The sequence below is a fragment of the Rhipicephalus sanguineus genome, unplaced genomic scaffold (assembly GCF_013339695.2).
Source record: "Rhipicephalus sanguineus isolate Rsan-2018 unplaced genomic scaffold, BIME_Rsan_1.4 Seq10857, whole genome shotgun sequence".
Taxonomy (NCBI): Eukaryota; Metazoa; Arthropoda; class Arachnida; order Ixodida; family Ixodidae; genus Rhipicephalus; species Rhipicephalus sanguineus.
Window position 1 is genome coordinate 3159 of NW_023614295.1, and position 20433 is coordinate 23591.

General features: G+C 45.6%; 1 long non-coding RNA gene across 1 annotated transcript; it reads right to left on the bottom strand.

Moving 5' to 3' along the window:
* Nucleotides 1-3035: 3035 nt before the first annotated feature.
* On the bottom strand, nucleotides 3036-19765 carry LOC125756505 (uncharacterized). The gene is made up of 3 exons (XR_007414556.1): nucleotides 19743-19765; nucleotides 8008-8140; nucleotides 3036-3104 (listed from the first exon to the last, which is right to left on the bottom strand). It is a non-coding gene; the product is annotated as an uncharacterized LOC125756505 (long non-coding RNA).
* Nucleotides 19766-20433: the final 668 nt, after the last annotated feature.

Genomic DNA, 20433 nt, shown 5'->3' on the forward strand with positions numbered 1-20433 from the left:
GAAAATAAGCGTCCTAAACGGAAGCGGCCGCTTTAATCTATACTTAAAGACTCTCGCTTCAAATACCGTGCTAGTCAAGACACGTAGAGCGCGATAACATTTTAACGAGCCTTTAACGTCGCCAATGCGGCAATATAGAAAAGCCGCCTTGAGCTTAAAGACATCCACGTGCCAGCTCTGCGATGTCGCACTTTGCGAGGTTTAGATAAAACGACACGGTTCTTCACAAAGACAAGAACAAAGAAGTACTCCAGCATACTAATCCCCGTATTCAGAAACGTGCCTTAACCTGAAGCCGCAACTTGACTTGGTCAAGTCAGCCTCAAGACAGCGCGTGACTTCAAGCTCGCCAAGAGAGCCATTGCATTTCATAGACGCTCCGAGAGCCTTCCTTCGTCAAGTGAGCGCTTGCTCACGATGCGACGAAAACTGGGTTCAATATTATGATGCTAACTCTAACGAAATATTATTTCTCTTTTTATTTTTTTTTCAAAAAAAAGGTAAAGCTAACTACGAAACCTGTGAAATGCTTGTTTCGGCCATTAAGAACATGGAAATGCATAATATGGTCTAATCCAGCATCCGCAAATAGACACTACGTCAAAGCCGATTCTAGCAACACAGCCAAAAATAAATAAATAAAAACATGAGTCATACATAATTGTCGCGTTGGCTATGTCGTTTCAAATGGCAAAAACGCCAGCAGCGCTCATGCGTTTCCTTGCAGAAAGAACATCGTGGAAGGTGCACGGCACCCGTGATTAATTAACGTCGCTCGTGTCAGAAACCAAACTCGTTTTCGCTAGAAACGCTCTTAGCAGTCCGCATTAACTGCATCGAAATTTAAAATTTTGATGCTTTAACTCCCGTCCAACCCCCCTACACCATAAACAGATGACAATGAGAAATTTTTGAACAGGAAATGCCGATAGGGACGACGTTTCGGCACGGAAACTAGTCTCTGTCAGGGCAGCAAACAGGTTTCTGTTCACCGCCCCTCTTCAAGCTTTCGTTTTACCCTAAACTTCAGTCTTGTAAAGTGATGGTGAGAAAGATAAAGTACACCGTGACGTTTTCGACTCTTTTGCCTTAAGTAAAGGTTTTTTTGGTCCTTTATTACAGTTTTTTCTGGGTAGCCAGATTGGCTTTTCCGATCCAGTGGATTCCTGTATTTTTTTTTTTTACGTCACGACGCAAAGTTGTATCACAGGGAACAAGATGTTGCGTCGCTCGGACCTGTATACACGGCGGCTCCCTCGGCCTTTTTCTTTATACTGCTACTCGCTGTGATGTCTGATGTCGCGACGCAGTAAAACGACCGAGAGTGGGTACATAAAAATATCGACATCGTCGTGACCACGTTCTGCGCTATAACACCACAACACCGCTGAAACGAAACCGAAACTGCATTCTGACAATGTCCCCAACAGCACTCTCGAGTAATATTCAGTTAGCACGATTAGGAATCGAATGAAAATGCGAGAACCGCTAAAGTGAGTTTGCCGCAGTTGCTCACAGTTGCTCACAGTTGCAAATTTAGCAAAGCAGACAAACAGGAGCGCGGCAGAATTACACACACCTGAGTGTACATCGTCTTTTAGTAGAATGGTAACCAGCGCTATTGCAAATGTTTGATCAGCTTTGTTCGATGCTTTCTTTTTAAACAAAAAGACAAGAAACTTTGCCTCGCTACAGCTGACAAATTAAACATGGCCATTACTAAGCAAACGTTAAGCCATTAAAACTGCATGCACGATATCCACCAGATGACAAATATATCTGGCTCAATTCCTTCGTTCGGATCGAATGAAATGTATACGGCAGTGAAACCGTAAAACAACGTTTATTCACCCTTTGATATTTGTAGCGGAAACATAATGTCCCATATAACTCAACCTCCAGCCACGCTCTTATTTCACGTTGTCACGATCCGATTGGTTCATACAAAACTTGAATTCAAGGGCTTCAAGCTAGTCGCGCTGTTTTGCTAAGCATATATCACTTAATGAAGGCGACTTCCCAGCATAGAGAACACCGCGATCTCACGCAGCAATGCATCGCACACATCATGACCTTGGTCTATACCTGTGCGTGGAACATGAAGCAGCACTCACCTCGTCGAAGTTGTCGTTCCATTCAGACTTGGTGATTACAAACTTCACAGTATCGTCCAAGTCCTCCTTGAGATCCCTGGGTAGCAAAAAAAAAAAAGACAAAAAAAGAGGAAAGCGACAACCCATTCAGAAGGTGTTCATCTTCGCAGGAAATTACGCATTACCCGTCAATAACGTCTTGCATGCGCAGCGCCGTCTATCCCTCTCGCATTGGAGGGCGACAGAGAGGCAGGACTACAGACGCCATTGTTAGTTCGACAATGATTGTCAGTTCGACATTTTTCTTGTTGTTATGCTGTAGTATTTTCGATCGTGACGCCTCCTCCAAAGTTTTAATGTCGCTGTTGCCTTAAGGCTAAAGCGCGGCACATATTCCTGCGATTACTTCACGCTGCTTGCAAAAGCGGGACTGACATTCCTAACCTTCATCCCACGCTCTTGCTCTACGCCGCGAAGACACATAATGTTAAAGGTTATCCCGCGAAATTACGCGAAAGCGGACCGAGCGAAGCGGAGTCGAGCCAACGCGAACTGAAATTTGACTCCCGCGGCGCGAGCTGTCGGAAAATCGCAGCCCATACGAAAACGATTACGTACACGAAGTCAGCCAACGCATCGCCTTTTTCTTCTTACGCTAACAATACGCAATTCGCAAGCAGTATGCGCCTGAAGGAAGGCCGCAGCCAAGCAGAAGCCAGTGTTGCAAAGCAAAGAAACCAACGCGCGCGCGCGCGCCAGCGCTCAGGGTTGAAGTGATGCCTCACCCGTCGTGGGCCGACGATGTACCTGGTGAGCGCGCGCCTCTCGTCCCGCCGGGAAATCACCGTACAGCAGGAACGTCTTTCCGTGAAGAAGGCCGGCAGATCGGGCAGGTCCAAGGAATCGCCGACGCGTCATCCAAACCCGATGCATCGCCGACGAAGGGGATCGGCGTCGGAGCCCACGTGTTTCGATGCTTCCGTCTCTTGCTTCTGCTGCCGCTGCATCACTCTGCGCGGGACCCAAGAAAAAACACGGAGCGTGTCCCGGTCTCTGCTTCGGGTTAGGCTTATAGAGAGCAATCGGATCAGAACTGAGGTACCTCGTTCGCGTGCCCACAGATTTGAAAGCCGACCAATTGTACAGTGTATGCATAATCAAGGCGTGCTGACAACCTAACAAGGTACGTGAACAACAACGAAAAAGATGGGGACCGAGAAAGACGCATACAAAGCTGTTGTATGTATAACCCAACGAGGGTCCGATAGCGCGGACTGAAAAACAAAAACAAAGAAAAGTTGGCGATAGCGCCTTCCTATAGAGAAATGTGCAAAGGGCCAGAAAGAACACATACGGCCCGTTACCAACATCGTAGCCATATATATGCATAGCGTAAAAGATAAGTCTCGGGAACAAAGGGCTCAACAGGAAGACTCGGAAGTGAAGGACACTAAGCGCAGCATCGCCGAAAGAGAGAGAACGGGTAAATATAGCAAACACAGCGGCAGTCTTGTCCTTGAAAGCGAAAGAGCGTCCTTGTCGATATGCCCTCCGACTCAATCAAAAGTGGGGGGAAAAAATGTGTACGCGTGGAAGATTGTAGCATCAGTTCTTATTCATTTAATCTTTATGTACAATTCACGAAGAATGGATTTGACCTTGCTCGTCCTAGGCAACACGGACACGCGATTCCGGACCTAGTTCCGTCTACATATCGTTGAACCAACGACGGCTACGCATTCCTTCCTTGCATGCACACACATCTTTTATACAAGACCATTTACTGCGAAAATCCTTCACTTATTTCCTTTCAACCAGCCACGCTAAACTTCAGATGGAAAATAAACGACCAGGGAAATGACATTATGTACCAATTATGACAACAGACGGAGGTGTTACACTACGTTTCATTACACTGCCGTTCAGGCCAGATTGCAGTAATGAGGCTGCCGAACTGTGCCTTGGACAACATAATTATGCTCACCTTTGTAATTGCTTCACGCCCTGATACACCGCCGACTACGAGGCCACTTCGAGCTGGCTTGAAAACTGACAAACGACGCCACCTACCATAACTGCCAGAGGTGGTTTGTAGTAGGGTGATTCCACGTAAGATCGAACAAACGATGGCTGGTCGACCTCTCAAATTTATTTCAAAATTTTATATATTATTGCCTGATGAGTGGACAGAAGAGATCCGCAATTTGTTTTGCCGCCAAAAATTTTTTCGAAGCACAGGAAATCAATAATGACGAAGAGGTGGAGTGGAGCGCTCTTCCGCTCTGCTGTTTTGGCCAACTTTCGTTATGAATTGCACAAAATATATTGAAATTAGGTAGCTGAAATTTATTTACCTAAATATATGCATGTTTTTGCTTCTGCTCAGGTATTTTTAGTTTTTATGTGTAGTGTATATGTTTTTATAAAAAACCTCAAAAATGGCCCATTGGCAAAATTTTCTTTACTTTGAAGGTCTTTATCTCAAAAAAGAATTGCAGCAGAGCGACAAAAATTCCGCATTAAGTTCTTCGCATGCTTATCTACCAAACTGCCGAATCTTGTGTTTATATAACTTTTCAGTAAAGAGATATGATCGGGCTAAGTTCAAGAAAACACCGAACAATGGAAACTTCTGACGACAATTAAAAAAAAACCATTTTTTAAATTTCTTAAACTTTGTCCACTTATTCTCCTCCACATCAGCTTTCACAATCATTAAAAACATGTTGCATAATGTCGTTTCTCTAATAGTTACGGCCCCTCCAATGAGACCGTTAGGCAAGGATGGGCAATTCCGACTTCTTGCCCAGCAAGTGTATAGAATTTAGGCAGGATTGAATTTCTTTTTATTAAAAGGCCAGCAGGTACCTAAAAAGGTGTCGCCGGCACTGAAGACGTTAATTTTGAAAATATTTGGTCACTGCAGCGGCCACGAGCGCTGGGCTACCGATCAGGCGCGCTCGCTCCCGAGATGCTCGTTGTAAGAGACGGCGCAGTGAGAGCTCGTTTTCGCGTCCTCAGACCGACTGAGTTCGAAACAGCAACACCTATCGGGTGACTTGAACGCACGTGCACTGGAGCTTCGCTATTCTATCCACCCTCTGTTCGCATCTCAGCTAGGCGCTGATAACACGGCGGAGATGGAAGCAAGATGAAAACTCTATAAGGGAGCTGAGCGCTCGCTTCACGCACGCTGCTGCCACAGAAACTGCGCTGCGCCAGTTGCGATCAGAGGAAAGCATGAACGTGGCGCTTTAGTGGCAAAGCAAAATATGGATTGTCAAAGGAAAGAAAAGCAAAACTATCGGTAACCGGATGCGCTTGCCTATATTAGATATCGGCAGCAGACAGCCTGAACTGGCCGCGCGTTCGGTGCGCTGTTCACACATCATTCGGCGCGGATAGTTCTTGTGCTTTGCTCTTACTCTACTCCTCCTGTGCGTCTCATGACGAGCAAGTATAGCTCTGAATGAGTCTATTGTGGAGACTACCTTTCGAAGCACAAGAAGCTTAAAGGAGTACTGACACGAATTTTAAAAAAAAATCGGATTGTTCCTCTAAATAAAAATACTGGTGTCGAGAAACCTAAAACGACTATTGTGGTGCCTGGGAATGCATCCTATATATTTTAATTAGCGCCACCTTAAAAAGACACTTTCGGTTTCGATATCGAGGGGGTGGCTTCTCAGTGCCTTTTCATAGCAGTGCGACGTCACAGAGATACAGAAACTCGCGACGTACTAACGGGAAATCCGTCATCTGCTCGTGGTGCAATAGACAACGATGAGTGAATTGTCGTCCAGGGACCCTGACAGTGATTTCTACGATTTAGGCTGCATGCAGGACGCAGAACTCGCGAACTCGGAGGAACTGTCTTGACTCGTCGGGATAATGTCCTTGCAGTGTGGCTGGCTTGCAAATGCTCAGCGACGAAAACTTCAAAGTCAAATTAAAATATTTTATACGTGATCTCCGACTCCAGTGTGTGGACAGCAGCGTGGACACTGCATACCGACGAAGCAAAAAAAAAATGTCCCTTTTGCGATTTCTCAAATTCGTGTCAGTACTCCTTTAATTATTGCAAAGAAGCCAAAATTTCGCAGAGTTACCGACCTGGATATAAATGCTTTGAAGGAACGTTTAACGTCCGAAAGATCAGTGACTGTCAGTGAGACGGACTACTTGTGCTACGCGTGCTTTTGCTGCCACTGCAATGAAAGATCTTCACGGAACGCACAGTATAACGATGACATTCTTATGCCCCTTGAAAAAGAAATCGACGCAATTAACCAGATCACTGCGACTACCGGTGCACGTGCGTTCAAGTCACCCGAGAGGTGTTGCTGTTTCGAACTCAGTCGGTCTGAGGACGCGAAAACGAGCTCTCACTGCGCCGTCTCTTACAACGAGCATCTCGGGAGCGCGCGCGCCTGATCGGTAGCCCCGCGCTCGTGGCCGCTGCAGTGACCAAATATTTTCAAAATTAACGTCTTCAGTGCCTGCGACACCTTTGTAGGTACCTTCTGGCCTTTTAATAAAAAGAAGTTCAATCCTGCCTGCATTTTATACACTTGCTGGGCAAGAAGTCGGCATTGCCCATCCTTGCCTAACGGTCTCATTGGAGGGGCCGTAACTATTAGCGAAACGACATTATGCAACATGTTTTTAATGATTGTGAAAGCTGATGTGGAGGAGAATAAGTGGACAAAGTTTAAGAAATTTAAAAAATGGTTTTTTTTTTTTTAATTGTCGTCAGAAGTTTCCATTGTTCGGTGTTTTCTTGAACTTAGCCCGATCATATCTCTTTACTGAAAAGTTATATAAATACAAGATTCGGCAGTTTGGTAGATAAGCATGCGAAGAACTTAATGCGGAATTTTTGTAGCTCTGCTACAATTCTTTTTTGAGATAAAGACCTTCAAAGTAAAGAAAATTTTGCCAATCGGGCCATTTTTGAGGTTTTTTATGAAAACATATACACTACACATAAAAACTAAAAATACATGAGCAGAAGCAAAAACATGCATATATTTAGGTAAATAAATTTCAGCTACCTAACTTCAATATATTTTGTGCAATTCATAACGAAAGTTGGCCAAAACAGCAGAGCGGATGAGCGCTCCACTCCACCTCTTCGTCATTATTGATTTCCTGTGCTTCGAAAAAATTTTTGGTGGCAAAACAAATTGCGGATCTCTTCTGTCCACTCATGAGGCAATAATATATAAAATTTTGAAATAAATTTGAGAGGTCGACCAGCCATCGTTTGTTCGATCTTACGTGGAATCACCCAGTAATCATAATAACCATCCGACAGTAACTATGATTAGATGATAGAGAATGATAGAACAAAGTATTTTAATGCGTGGGCATTAGAAGTGCCAAAGCGGAAAAAGCCTCGTGAGTGTGATCGCGGTGAATCCGGTCCGAGGTAGAAGCACAGATGCGACATGTAGGACAGACGCAGGAAGGTAAATGTAAATCAAAGTAACTGATGTGAACGGAAATAACACAATAAAACCAAAGCGCACAGATGAATGTAATTACACGTTATCAATCCAATAAACTTGAGCTACTAAACGTAGGGTATAGGAAATTAAGAATAAATATGAAATAAAATAAAATGTTACCGAAAGTGATTTAACAGAATTAGGAGTAAAGAACGTAAATGTAAGTTAATCATGATTACATACGCTAAATTAAAAGTAATTTCAAGCGAATGTAAGTAAAAACCAAGATTACGTTCGATAACCGAAGGTTACAAGAGGCAAGTGGATAGTAATCAAGGACAATGTAATTAAGACTACCGAAATGTTACTTAAGGCTAATAGCACGGATTAATATGAAACAACCGGAAGTGTACTGCAGACCGGAAGTGGATGATGTTCCCCAGTGACGTAGGTGCGTCTCTTACTTTTGAATCTCCTCCTCGGTGTCGTAGTCTTCATCGTTTGCGTCGACATCCGTGTCGGCGTCAAAATCGCTGTCACCTTCTTCCTTCTCACTCTGCCTTCTCGGGACCACTGCTGAACTTCCACGTTTGTCGTCTGGAAGAGAAAAAACACGACCACACGGGACGGTCGCTAGCTTCCTAGTTAGCTCAATTGGTAGAGAGACCGCCACGGAAAGGCGTTGGTCCCGGGTTCGACTTCCGGACCAGGACGAATTTTTCGCCAACTAAGAAGGTTTCTTTCTGAGAAATCCCTATACTTGTGGCTTCGTGCTAAAAAGACGGGTGGTTGCCGATTGCCCTTCCTTAACCCTTCCGCCACCTTGAGCACGCATTGCCCTATATATATATATATATATATATATATATATATATATATATATATATATATATATATATATATATATATATATATATATATATATATATATATAGCCCGACAGAGCATCGCCATAGCACGCTATCAACAAAAAGGCATGGCTGTATACTGTGCCGCCGCGATGAGTCCAGAGTGTTCATGGGGCACTTAAAACGATACGAAGATGATTGAGCTCTCAAAGCTTAAGTGAGAGTCAGGAACCGAGGTGCCTATAATGAATACGCAGCCCAGCTTCGCGTGCCCATCTTAATAAAAGCGAATCCGCTGGAAGACCCCAGGCAGATGAAAAAAAAGAGAGCTAAATTTGGAACTGAGCTGCCACTTGAGGAAAGTATAAAGGACATTCCAGCTCGTCGTAGCCCTATGCGCTTTCATTAGGGACAGCAGCTTAGGCACTCTAAAAGCGAGACGTGCGTCAAAAAAAAAAAGGAAAATAAGTACTTACTGCTCGCGAGAGATGCGGACCCACGTGGACACCCACACTAAATTAACCTCCAGAAAATTTCTACGGTCCGGCCGATAAATCTGAAGCAATATATAGTGGACGGTAAGGAGGCTTCGAGCGTTTGGTTCTCCCGTCTCTATAGCCAGCTAAGTTTGTTTGTTTTTTTCTTCCTTGGCGTTCGGCCGGAAAGCAACAGAAATAAAAGGACTTCCTTAAAAGTCTCGATGGACAAGGGCTCTTCATGTACTATCAAACACAACCATGGGCGCGCGTAGTGTACAGATTCCTTTTTTTTTCGAAGAAATCCTCAAGGAGGGCGAACAAAAATGGGCGAACTGCTCAACAAGCTCAACAGGCAAAGGGGAGCCGGTACTTACGACAAGCATAAATGTGGAATTATAAACAGGGAGCGAAGGAGCAGCGGTGGATGGGTTCACAAAAAAAGAACAGAAGAGATATATATAATATCTGGGGTTTAACGTCCCAAAACCACGATATGATTATGAGAGACGCCGTAGTGGAGGGCTCCGGAAATTTCGACCACCTGGGGTTCTTTAACGTGCACCTAAATCTAAGTACACGGGCCTCAAACATTTTCGCCTCCATCGAAAATGCAGCAAGAACAGAAGAGAACAAATCTATTTTGGGCAGCGTCGTATTTCTCTCCCTGCATGTCTGTCCAAACAATTCCTACGCTCAGCGAAACCATGAATTCCTACGCAATGCAAATGAAGTGTGAGGAGTTTCAATTGACAAGAAAAAGATGGCTTTCGTCTTCGAGTCGTCTAAGGCAAATGCGTAAGAGGCCGTGTGACTTTTTTTTTTCTTAATGTCAATTAATGTCGCTCTTCAATGCACCTGATGATACTCGGTTACTCGTCCATTCCCCAGTGATGAGTAATCTCTGTGCAAAAATTAAAATAAGCTTGTGAGATCTCCCACACAGAGTTGCTCGATTTGCTCACTCACGAAAACTACTTCACCAGTTACTCTTACGGCGTTTTTCGCAGGTCGATACATACATACATACATACATACATACATACATACATACATACATACATACATACATACATACATACATACATACATACATACATACATACATACATACATACATACATACATACATACATACATACATACATACATACATACATACATACATACATACATACATACATACATACATACATACATACATACATACATACATACATACATACATACATACATACAAGCAAGTGGGTGAAGTTATCCGAAATTGTAATCGTATAAAAACCCCTTCAATTGAATAAACATCACTCCTAGCCAGATAAAAGGGAGCTAAACATACAGCTTGAAAGTGACAATTTGGGTGAGTCGCATAACGACGGATAAAGAGAGCGCACGAAGACGCCAAAAAAAAAAATAAATGAAGGCAACAAGCGCCGAGTCACAACGCCAAATGTCCCCTCTTTAAAACATGTTTTTTTTTTTTTTAACACGGAAGTGTTTTATGCCGGGGTCCACCAAGATTTCAGTGACGTATTTCCGTCGCGGAAATGACGTCGAAAAAATGCACACGATTGGATGGCAAATAAAAACTTAAAGAAAAAAGTTGCATCAATGGGAGTCGAACCCAAGACCCTTCGGCCCGCGACAACAGATGCCGGGCTATCCACTACGCCACCGTCACACACTCTGGAGACTTTACAAACGCGCCTTTTATATCTCACACTTTCCTCTCACAGTGCTCTTGGTCGGCGGAGTGGTTTCGCCGTCTGGGAGCGGTAAAGTGAAGTAATGCATCATGACCGTGGCCTCCGCGACTAGCTCCTGGAACGCGTCGTCACTACGCGTCCCTCCCATTCGGCGCGTTTCCAATAGGGGAAGTGCAATTTCGTCAATGCCTTAACACACCACGAGGTGGCGACGTTAGCCCAAGCCTCGGCCTCGCTCATAGCATCCGTCCATATTAAAAATAGCTCTGTGTGTTGTCGTCTCTTCTTTTAGTCCCTGTCTCGTTTGCGCGATTCAACCCTCAAGATCATGAACCAACAAGCCCAACTGACAGCCATTCTGAAGCTCTGCGACGCGCGCCTGCCTCTGTAATACCGCGTTCCCCGCTTACGCTCGCCCCGAGAAAAATTTCGGCCGGGCTAAACACGACGCGCGTTGCGTCCGGCCGTGGTGTTCTGTTCTCTTTAACATGCCGCGGGATGGCGACCTTAGCCGACGCTCTTCTGGTTGTCAGACCGCTTTCTCTAATTACGCCCTCACCGTTAACTGCTACAGCTGCCACAAAGGTTTGTCTGATCGTTGATCATGGACGTTAGTCGTCGGGATGGAGAAGTGCCATCAAGCGTCAACATGGGCGCATCCTCGTTAAACGGTGCTAGAGCTGCCAAACATCAATAGACATTGAGCAAGCTCTCTTATATCAACTTACAGTAAACATTCAACTGCTTATGAAAGGACCAGTTTTACTTTCGTATTATACCGTCCTATTTTTGAGTTGTTTATATCCGTCACCTTGCACATACGTCATAGTGCGGCTGTCACAGACATAGCCGAGGCAAAACCGACAGCTGTGGGCGGAAATTTCATGCGTCACGCACGCGCCCACACACACGCGCGCGCACGCACACATTTACACACACAAACACACACACACACACACACACACACACAAACACACACACACACGCACGCACGCACACACACGCGCGAAAGGATGTCACCCCGCAGGGGAGATCACGACTAACCTATGCCAGCGCTAAAAGGCTGTCCGCGTCGGTCGTACCTGCAAAATCGCTTAATCCCGGCACGTGCCGGAACAAACGGCGCTGGCTATTCAGCGAAAATGCGCGTATTTCGAAATAGGCCGTTCGACAGCTACCAATAGGGTCAGTCATTAAATAACTTACAACGACTGGGGCCGAACGTGCTCCCGGCGAGCTGCAGCCATTACCATTAGCGCGCGCAGTTCACGGAGTAATCCCCGCGACAAGAGCAGGAAAAGTCTACGAGCCAGCTTCGGAATAGGACAGCATGATGAGCCAGCGCTTTATTCAAATTTATTCCAATCAGAGGGAAACGCGAGCGCAAATCCGCGGCGCCAGTTTGGCGAGAACAATGAAGGCGAATAATATAAGGAGTACCTGAAAGTCACATAAGGGGCGCCCTCGCGCGTCAGAACTTAATCTCCTGGACCGATAAAAGCAGTTAACGACGGATCGAGTCGCGTTAGGACGTCCAACCATGTAGCGCGAAGTCTTGCCATTCCATAGGCGGCGTTAAGGCGTGCAAATCCCGCGCGATGCGCGCGCTCTGAAGAGACAGAAATGGCGCATCACGAACGCAAGACATAGAGCCTCTCACCGTGAAATTAAAAACAAGGACAACACGTAACTCTAGGTTATGCCTCGGGGCACACGTGAACCCGTTGTAATCTAAGTTAACCCTTTAATGCCCACATACAGTTCTGTCTGAATAACAATCATAAAAATATGTTCACTTGTTTTCCAGCCATGGGGAGTACGTTTGTGGAAAGAAAGAAAAAAGGGGGGGAGGGGGATGTTACTTGAGCTGTAACATAATTAGCAGAGAAATGATTTAATTAGTATTAGCATTGTTGGAACACCTATACCCCAGCAACTTTTATTTCCGTATATGAAGAATGCAACAGTAAGCTTTCGTGGTGTTTTACACGCTTTAATCGGTATCTTGAGGCACCGTATTCAACGTAGCTAACGTGACACAGTGAGCGCTACAGTGTTAAACTTTGTCCGCTGCCGAAGCGTCCCATAATTTCGCCCGTACACCTGAAGATGGGGCGCGTTTCGCGGCGGGATCACGCTCATCGCGCCCTGCGTACTTTCCAGCTGCAAATGTTATTTCTTATTTTCAAGCCGAAAGCCTCATTTGGGTCATCGGTCGAAAAATCCGGCGTCCGGCAGCGTCGCGAATAATAATGGTAGCAAGTCTCGTGATGTTATTAAATGCAGATATAATTATGACAAATTATTAGGAGCACGAATTAGAGCGAATTAAAGGTGTATTTCAAGTGAATCAACGTACATGAATGTGAATCAAGTGAAGTAAGAGTGAAGCAAGTGAATTAAACTTGAATCAACAATGAATCAAGTAATTTAAGCGTGAACCAAGAGTGAATCAAGTGACCCAAGTGTCAATCAAGTGAAACTGAATGAGCCAGGAGTGAAGCAACGCGCCGCTAACACCTAAGCTGTTAGCGGTGCGTTGGTAACGATTTTCCGCGTCGTCGTTATTGTCAGGAAAAAAAGAAAGCGTCATTTATGTCCGGGTACGTTAATGTGAACAGAGAAAGGCCGACAAGGTCGAGATGAACGGTGGCGAACGAGTAGAGAAGGCGCGCTACTTTAATACGGCAAAACCCGCAGCGATGAATCTGCTCTTACGGAATAACGCGGCAAAACGACAAACGGTAGCTGAACGGCACCTGTGCAGAGTCTCCTTTTTCAAGTTCATGGTTCAGTGCTTGTTCGGTGTGTGATCGTCTCCAGCATCAACAAATTCAAGTGGGTGCGCCAACTAAGTGGCCGGCCGACCCCTGTTTAAGCCTAATGAACTTTAAGCTTTCACCCATTACGACATCACAATGAATCTAGAGCACGTTACTATGAGTGAATTAAAGTAATCTTAAAAGGAATCTTAAAAGTAATCTTAAAAGTAATCTTTCCTTCATTCATAGCGAGGGTCTCGTTCTGGCAGACTTGATGCCTTCAGGTAGTATGCGAGGGATTATTGGTCAGCTGCCTGCTCGTAATAAGTTCACGTGCTACGTGACGCCAACAGGCAGAAAAAGAGTGTTCTACACTCGCCGTCATGGCTACTGGCGGCGCTGACTGACGCTCCCACGTTTAAATGTACATATGTACCCTAGAAAGTGGACTGGGGGATGGCCGCCGCGGTAGCTCAGTTGTTAGAGCATCGGACGCGTTATTCCAAGGTCGCAGGTTCGGTCCCCGCCCGCGGCAAGTTATCTTCTCGTCCACTTTTCTTTCTTCACATTTACCTTACATTTACTACTGATAACATCCCCCACACTTTCCTTCGCATTATTGTCTGTCAGTGCTCATTATTATGTATTATGGTATACCTTTGTCATTTCGAATAGACGAGCGACCGTGTCAGAGAGCGTCAACTGCAATACCTGAATTGCAAGAAAGAAATATCTCGCAGATATACTTTTTTTTTTATTTCTGGAGGTGACCTTTAGAGACACTAAAGACCAAACCATTTTATTTCATATTAGTAAAGTACTCTTTCAGGATACCAAAAACACCACGCTCGCTGCGAGAAGACGCTTAGCAAGCGAGGAAAACGCGCAAAAACAAAATGTCGGTGGCGACGCCACCTTGAAGTTTCCGCACCATTTGCCGTGACGTCACATGTTTTGATGGCGCCTACTAGGGACTACGTAGTTCCTAATCGGTAAAAATGAAGTACATTGTCCTCTAAAGGGGCCATAGACTTAACATACCAAGTTTGGGGTAATTTTGTTGAGCCAACAGCGCCAAAATACGATAAATACACTATGAAATCCATGACGTCACGCGGGGAGATTTCGGCGCGAAATTTAAAAATCAAACTTTGAACTTGATTTTCTCCTCTATGAATAAATCCACGATGGCGAAATTAACGACATTTGAGTTCTCAGGGCACAATTTATCGATCTAAACCGATTCATTGTTTCCCTTTAGCGTCCCTTTAATCCTTGACGTAGGTCTCTGATCGCGGCACTCGCACGTCGGCGTTCGTATGCCCTAATGTATACCTTGGGTTAACTCTGTTTCGCGCGCTACCGAAGCGGATCTCGGAGGACACGTAGAAAGAAGCGCGTGGTTGAGATCTCCTCCGCCAGGTGTCGCAACGGTTTCCAGCTGCTCACAATCTTCAAACGAACTCAATCAGTTTCCATTAACTATCCTGACAGTTAATTGGCCCTTGTCATAGGTAAAGCTATGCTACGATATCATATGTATCCGATATAACTCTTGAACAAGAACCGTCGATCTCTATTTATTGGGAGACTTTTTTACGAATATTCTTAAAACCGGACTTAAGTGCTCGGCCGGATATGCTTGGAAGAAAAACGAGAGTGACAGTGGGTGCACGTGCCACTATGTAAAAAAAGCAAGTTACAATGCCGACACGCGCTGCAGACGGCAACTGTGAACGAGGAGGAAAGAAGGAACACATCAGCACCGCGAGACTGAACCGTTACAATCACAGGAACAGCGCCTCGCTCCAAAGCAAACACCGTCTGTCAGTTTCCCAGTCATGAAAGTCAAAACGTGGCCTAGCGCGCTGTATACGGCGCTCTGCACGCAATGCCCAATGCTGTGAGTAAAACGACGCGCAGGAAAGCTGGCGAATGTCAAACGCATGTGTACGCAGCTTCCGCGAGCTGACACTCGGGCGAAATGCGAATGACAGTTAGTTGCCGCAGTTAAAAAGAAAGCCTTGTACGTCCAAGCGAAACCGAACGAGGAACAGGGAAGACGCATTTTCTTGACATCCCCGCGCTCCGGGTATGAACTTCTGCAGCGGTCGGCGCTCACCTCGGAGACTACACTTGTATAGTTCGGAGCTCCATCATTCCGGGTCGAAAGAAAGTACAAAATAAATAAAAAAAATCAAGCAAAAGTACGAGGAGAAACGACGCGTGCGCGACTGTTGGCATTCAGAGTGCCCTCGGGTCACCGAAAGCTTGAGGGAGGAGAGAAGAAAACGCGTGCCTCAATGTCCAGCATCGTCCACGCTTGCTTGCGTCGGGTTTCACAAGCGACCTTGTTCAGCGAGACGGGGCAATGCGAAGTAACCGTGTTGAAAGTAAAGTGTTTTTAAAAGAAGAATTCCATTTACCGATAACGAAACCCTCCAGCATTGAATACTCCCAAGGTGCACCGCGCGTTTTCCTCCCACAAAGACGTTCCCTTTGTGTTGTATGGGCTCCCGAAAAAGACGCTGAAAGCGGCGACACACACACACTGCCAAGGGAGATGACGGAAAGTTCCAACGTGAGTGCATTCTGTGATCGCTGTGGCGATAACGGCAAGACCCGAACTAGTCTTGAAACTTGAGCTAGGCAACCTAAGATTGCCCGCTCCTTCCTCTACCCCATCCCTCCTCATTTAGCTTTTCACTGTGTACCCTACGTAAACTTCTAGAGAGCACACGTGCGAGCATGAAGTACGACCCTGAGTGCGCTGTATGTATCTCGATATTGCTGCTGCTTACGCTTTTTTTTTATTTTTAAGTACGCAAAGCTTCTCTTCGGAAATTGAGGCCCTCTCCGCCTACTCTTTCCTATTTCCCGCAAAAAAAAAAAGGCGCATGCCTTAAGCTCTTTTCAGGCCGCAGGGTTTCGTCACCGCCGCAACGCTTTCCACATGCGCCCTGGCCTGATCTTTCTGCGCAACAATGATATCCACTCTATTCCTTTTCTTTAAAGAACCTACTCAATTACCACTGCATTACGGGCCTCGGGAGCCTCTTCTGCGGGGCAAATAGAATACGGCGGCGCTTTCGTTTCGCCAGGGGAAAAAGAAGAGCAACCCCTTTAATCTTCTAGGTTGGCGTTATCTCTAAAAAGACTCTTCTCCGGCAGCACGCATTCTATACCTCTTTGCATTTTCTAAGCTTGGTAGTCCCTTTCACTACCTGACTTTAGGAATAAAATAAGAAAGAATCACAAATTCATACGGCGTGAGAATAGTTTAAAGGGACTGTCTACCACTCGGAAAATTTTTCTGATTGTGGTGAAAATGAGAAGATCGTTCGTCACATCGGCGGCAACGAGCATGGCTTTTGCCCCATAAAAAAGGAATTCTATTTTTAATTGGATGTTGAAAATCGTGAAAGAATGACCGCTAGCGTCACCCAACAGCGATGTGGTCAGTCTACTAGTAGGACAAGAAATCCTCGCAGGTAAACTCATTTCGCTTGAAAAGAAACATGTCTACCTTGAAATTGTATTTTACGCACTTGAGGCAGCTTTCGGTTGCGTCAGAGAGTAATTTTTTGCTTTATTTTTTTTTCTCACGCACCCAAAACGGCGCCCGGTGCGCTGCTTACGACCGCCGTCTTCAATTCGTCTGCTTCAACTCATGCGCTATGCCATGCGGCCCACCGCGCTGGTCGTACTGTGCCGCTGTAATGTTGTTAGGATGTCTCACATGTGCTGCGCTATGAAGGCGTGCATTTATCGTCTCTTTGATTAATCAACTTGGCTTGGATTGCGGCAGCAGTGCTAAAATAAACGCATAGACTGCGATTACAGCAAAACAGCGTTCTGCAATCGTATAATAAGGCTTCATTTAACCGCTAGCGCGCTGAAAAACGACTGGTACATTATTACAATAGTGTTCAACGAAAATAAAGTAATCCTACAGAAATCCCGTGTGTTTTCGGTTTTAATTTTTCACCGGCACTACAATCGTCATCGCGTCCACCAACCAGTGTTGGGGTCATGTTCCACGCCAAAGGAAGAAGACCGAAACCGCCGAACGCATATCGAAAAAATTCTGTTTTAAAAATTCTGCTCACTTTCCGGAGAAACCGCTGCAAGGCTGGACATTTCAGACGGTACGCTTTCTATTGCAGTACAAAACAGAAAAGCGATGAAGGGACGGTAGCCAGTCCCTTTAAAGTTGAAATTATATGATTGGTGTTCACGAGAACACTGTTCTTTAATGATACTTGTGCTGCATAAAGCTCGCTTAAGTCTCGACGCGGAAGAGAGTAAGGAGGGCAACTACGGTAAGACGTCACAGGCAGGGTTGCCAGGTTTGGCTACTTTTTTAGGCTGGTGGCGGCAGAACAAAAACGTCTTGGCTACTTGGCTACTTCTTGGGTAGGGTTGCCAGGTCGAAAAAGGCAAACAAATAGCCAGAAAATCGGAAAATGTAGCCAGAAAGTTGCCAACTTGAGCTAAGCGCAATAAAAGCTACCAAAAGTAGCCACGCGTGTATGAATACAACTGCGACGTTTCTTATTTAAATGACTAATTGCGAAAGCCTTCCGGCGAAAATGTAAAATTTACAGCATGAACGCTTCAAAATCAGAATTGCTGAGATTCAAACATAAATTGCTGGCTTAGCAATAATTTCGTACTGGATAACCAAGCCTTTGCGCTGTTGCAAAAGGGCACTCTCTCCGATCGTCTTGCATGACTCTTCTTAGAGGACTAGAAGCAACGACAAGAAAAATGAGTATACGGAATGAGTGCGCTGAAAAATCGCAGTGGCTGGGAATCAAGCATAAATTGTAGTCACTTTCGCAGTCATTTCTTGCGTGATGACGAATTCCGAGCAGTTAATATTCCAGAGCAGTTCGTCAGATATTCGATTTCTAATGTCGACGAGGGTAGAGCGGCTCTGGACGCACGGCGCTTTCAATTCCTGTTCACTTCCATTCGAGGTTTGGACTCTCGTTCAGCAATACGCGATGTGCAATATGAGGCGGCATGCAACGATTTTCCCTCACTGCCAGCCACATATCCAAATACATTTCTGCTGTTTCTGTGCGCGGAGGGCTGCTTGACTGGCAGGTTATAAGAGTGTAGTTTTTACGTTTATGTTATGATCCCCAGCCGTTGACAGGTCGGCCACTGAGTCATCCTTTGAACTAAATTTCATTGTCTGCGTCATCAAATTGCCAGATACAATTTTGCGAGCTGGAAAACACGCTTGGACTGACATGTTTTGGCACCACATACTGGAACGCCAGTGGCTATGACGTCACACGCATATTGATAACTTGGCTCAAATAGAGGGAACAAGAAAGTAGCCGCGACTTTTTCGGTCGCCAGCAGCCTTTTTAAAAAGCAGTCAATTGGCGCAATGTAGCCAATCCTGGCACCCTGTTCTTGGCTACTTCTTCAGTTCTAGCGAACATTAGCAAGTTCTGGTGTTATATAGCTCAAGCGCCTATCTTCATTTTACAGGTACAAGGAACGCAAACGGCATCCTAATGGAGTTTTTTTTTTTTTTTCCTATAAATTAGACTTCAGGTTTATATTCGTCATGATTACAATCCTATGTGACAGTTCTTTATGTACTATTTACGTCACCTGTATCTTTGCCTCTTTTTTATTTTGTTTTTTTTTCTGCTCAATATAGCCGTACAGTAGTGATGCTTTCTAGGTGGACCCAAAGAGTGCTTCAAGAAACCCTCGTTTGCTCCCCATTCAAAGTGTCTGAATTAAAATGCCGCAGCTTGTATTGCGTGAAGGCATATACGGCACGTGTACGTCGGCAATGCCATTCTTTTTCGTCCTCGCTTCGGCCGCATGACAGTTCAAGTGCCCTTCACAAGGTAGTCAAGTACGACGTTTACGAATATTAATCTTATTTTCCTAACTCAACGTTGGCTTATGTGATTAACACACACAACCACCTTATCAAGATCATATGCTCCTCTCTCTCTCTCTCTCTCTCTCTGGATTATGAGACCACAGCTCCGAGGACATTGCCTATCGACTGTCGTTCCTTGATGTCACTGACATTTCCAACTACGTTTGTTCTTGTTTTTTTTTTTAATATATATTTCTTCACTCCTCCTTCCCGTACTTAATACCTGTCAGACTGTCACCTCTAAATAAGCTTGGCCTGCTATTCATATAAATTTCTTATCTGGCTTTCACTGTCTGCAGCCTGAAGCACTGTTTAATACTCACTCAGAGCAAAACACCCCCTCCCCCCTTTCAAACCCGGTTAAGCCGAAGTGTCATCCATATAATAAAGCCGTAGCTCGACTATCGCGGTCATGCACCCCTTTCGCGCACACTTCTTCCCTTCGGTTAATTCAAACAATGAAAACTCGGGGCGCGTGCGTCGTTCCGCTCACCCTGTTGCACGCGACGAGCTTTGGCCCCCGGTCGTGTCCCATCCTGCTTGCGGGCGGGCCGTGTTCACGGAGGCCGCTTGGCCGCCGCCGCCGCCACCGACTCTCGGCGCCTCCGCGGGCTTGGTGCGCTAGCGGAGGCAGTTGCCCCTCTTCCTCTCTCCTCCTCCTCGACGACATTTCCTCGTCATCGTCTTCGTCCTTTTCGGGAGTCGACGGCCGGTGATAGTTGCCCAGCTTGTACCTGTGCACACGGAATTCAAATTTTAAAAATCCGCGCATCACCACGAAGTGATCAATGACGAGTGGGCGACGAATTGCGCAGGCAAAGGAGAAGCATAAAGATCGAGCAGCGTTACGTAAATGCAGTCGAGATTTGTTTGGCGCTCAGCGGAGAATGCGAGAAGCGTATGTCAACACCAATCAAGAACTCGAGGCGTTCATAACACGTGCAGCATGAGAAGAGAGCGAGCCGCCTACCCAAACAGCGGGCCCCGCCACGGTGGTCTAGTGGTTATGGCGCTCGACTGCTGACCCGAAGGTCGCGGGATCGAATCCCGGCCGCGGCGGCTGCATTTTCGATGGAGGCGAGAATGTTTGAGGCCCGTGTACTTAGATTTAGGTGCACGTTAAAGAACCCCAGGTGGTCGAAATTTCCGGAGCTCTCCACTACGGCGTCTCTCATAATCATATC